The sequence below is a fragment of the Schistocerca americana genome, chromosome 2 (genome assembly GCF_021461395.2).
Source record: "Schistocerca americana isolate TAMUIC-IGC-003095 chromosome 2, iqSchAmer2.1, whole genome shotgun sequence".
Lineage (NCBI taxonomy): Eukaryota > Metazoa > Arthropoda > Insecta > Orthoptera > Acrididae > Schistocerca > Schistocerca americana.
Window position 1 is genome coordinate 947,237,785 of NC_060120.1, and position 3,065 is coordinate 947,240,849.

Sequence of the window (3,065 nt, forward strand, 5' to 3'; positions counted from 1 at the left end):
GTAAGGGTGTGTTGTATTCTCGCCGTACTTTCTTATTTAAGTAATAATTAATGAACTTCTCTGATGCTGTTCATCATCTTCCGCTAGAATAACATTCAGACTTCTAACATCCTGCGCTCCTATCGATACAACGTTAACTTTATTCATTATACTCTTGATAGCCTTTCGGACTCTCCACACGGAGACTGGAAGAGGGTCTAGTTTTTTCTTGGAATTCTTTGTGAAGAGAAACGTCATCATGAAATTATTATCGGGAGACTACATATCCAATGCTTACAACCCAGATGTCTTATTGTTGTGGCTTTCTTTTATTACCCTTGATCGTTGCAGCTTGATAGGCAGTTTACTACCAGAAGGCAGCCCTGATCCTCATATGCCCCACTGTCCTCTATTGGCCGGTCTGCAGGCAGAATAAATTTGACTGTGGTTGCTGGTGACGTTCATTCGACAGGTAAGTAATGGTTGGGATCCCTAGCTTGTACTGCTCTATCCAGTCATATTTCTCGCCTTTGCTAACTGGATTAAAGTGAAAATTCACAATTAAAATGGCCACAGAATGTAGGGTTAAAGCTCAGTTAATCGAAAATCCAAGTCATTTGTGGCTAAGCACTATGGGACTTAACATCTGAGGTCATCAGTCCCCTAGAACGTAGAACTACTTAAACCTAAGTAACCTAAGGACATCACACACATCCATGCCCGAGGCAGGATTCGAACCTGCGACCGTAGCAGCAGCGCCCAAGCTTACTCCCAAGAATTAGTAGCTTTCATTCACCTAAAAGAAGGCACAAATCCGGTCTGCATCTGGATCGCACCAGCTTGACTTGTGGAGCAAGCCGTGCAGCATTCTACTGGATCTTATTATCAATAACTTACCACCAGAACTAAATAACTTAACAATAATCCAAGCACTTTTATGACCAAACTGAAGAATTTTGTCATGGTATACTCCTTTTATTCCATTGGGCTCGAAAAAAAAGTAATCATTTAAATTACATTTCGTCTATTATTAACTTTCATGATATTAATTTCACGTACTGACTGATTCCATAACCATAGAGATTGGCAACTCCGTGTGGTCCTACAGAACTAGACGTGTAAAATTAAAAAAAAAAAAAAAAAAATAGTCTGAAATATCTGGAATCCCTACCGTCTTTAATCCCTAATGGGACAAATTTCAATTTCTCTATGACTAATAATAGATAAAAATCCAAACTCTACTGAGTACATATCTGTAGCTTCCAAAATAGCGTCAGATTCTATCCATATCCTGCAAAAATATAAAAAGATCTTCCATTTTAACCTGAAAAAGATAGTTGTATAATCTTTTTCAGTTTCAGTGGTTGATAACAGCGGAGTTGTCCTGTAAAGTCTCCCTCAAGAAAGCTCTCGGCGTCTGGAATTCCTGGATACATGCAGGCAGGCCCAGATACTTCCAGACACTCCCTCTCCTCTACAGTCTTATCAACGTATGCTGCCCTCATGCTCCACTTTGATTTTAACGCTCTTGTCTGAACAGTACTCCAGAAACTCTCATTCCCGTCAGAGCAAAACCCTTTTCGTCCCAGTTTATCATTCAATGGCTTTCTCCAAGTTCTTTTCAGTAACAGGATATTGACGGTGGAATACCTTCTCTTATATCACTGAACTGAATAAATTATCATGCTTGAAAAGACAACTGATGGCATACCTCCTAAACCAACCATCTAGTCAGCATTTGTTCCTGTACGTACTCGTTACACTGTCACGGTTCGGGAATGTTTTCGTGGTATTCTCTGGGTGATCTCGCCATCCTGGAAGGTTCAATGGACCGACAAAAGGACCATGTGCACCCCTAAATGCAGTTTGTTTTTGTCGGGATGATGGCGTCTGCCTTCAGAACAATGCAGCGTGTCACCGATCGCAGTGTACGTGCATGGTTCTAAGAATCTCAGGATGAATTTACCGCACTCCCCAGGTGGCGCAGTGGTTAGCACACTGGACTCGCATTCGGGAGGACGACAGTTCAATCCCGCGTCCGGCCATCCTGATTTAGATTTTCCGTGATTTCCCTAAATCGCTCCAGGCAAATGCCTGGATGGTTCCTTTGAACGGGCACGGCCGACTTCCTTCCCCAATCCGATGAGACCGATGACCTCGCTGTTTGGTCTCTTCCCCCAAACAATCCAATCCAATCCGCACTCCCCTGGTCGCAAATCTCCCCAGATTTATACCCGTTTAATGGGACCACGTCTATTGGGTTGTTCTGCGCCATGGATCGTCAACCGAGAAACCTGGCGCAGCTGGAGTTGACACGGCTCCACGTCCATTTTCGGTATCTTGCAGGACTTCACTGGCTCTTTTTCTGCACGTCTTGCGGTAGTCCGCGCTGCAGAAGGTGGCTATTCAGGCTTTTGACGAGTGGCCACATTAATGTGACTGCAACGTCTCCAGTGCCGATTTTTCACAATTCTGGAGTCATAGATGAAATAGCCTCTGAAATGATAATTAAATGGACACCCTAGCTGCAAACAGGCGTTGATGTACTTCATTGTGGACATGTTGAAAATGTGTGCCTCGACCGGGACTCGAGTAATGAGTATGATGGGCAAACCTCTATTAGGCGCACTACAAATGCAGTGGTGTGGACATGTTGGGAATGTGGATCTCACGGGGAGCGTGCAAGGGATAAGTCCCTGCAGACGCACTATCCTCTGTGCCCGCGGTGGCTCAGATGGATAGAGCGTCTGCCATGTAAGCAGGAGATCCCGGGTTCGAGTCCCGGTCGGGGCACACATTTTCAACATGTCCCCAATGAAGTACATCAACGCCTGTTTGCAGCTAGGGTGTCCATTTAATTATCATTTCATTTCTAGCAAAGCTGCATGGTCATCCACGGTAACTGTTCTTTCGGGAACAGATACTACCGTCATATGTAGAAATAGCCTCTGCTTCTTCTTCTGGTTTTCCACGTAATCGTTAAATGTACGAAATCGTGAAATGTCACATGACATCTACATTATTACGTGGCTGAAACAACCACCCTGTTTATCTTACAGGCTAACACCTTCCAGAGGCAAAAAAAT

At 43.9% G+C, this 3,065-nt stretch overlaps 1 non-coding gene across 1 annotated transcript; it reads left to right on the forward strand.

Annotated features, from left to right (window-relative positions):
- Positions 1-2,697: 2,697 nt before the first annotated feature.
- On the forward strand, positions 2,698-2,772 carry Trnat-ugu. The gene has a single exon. It is a non-coding gene; the product is annotated as a tRNA-Thr (tRNA).
- Positions 2,773-3,065: the final 293 nt, after the last annotated feature.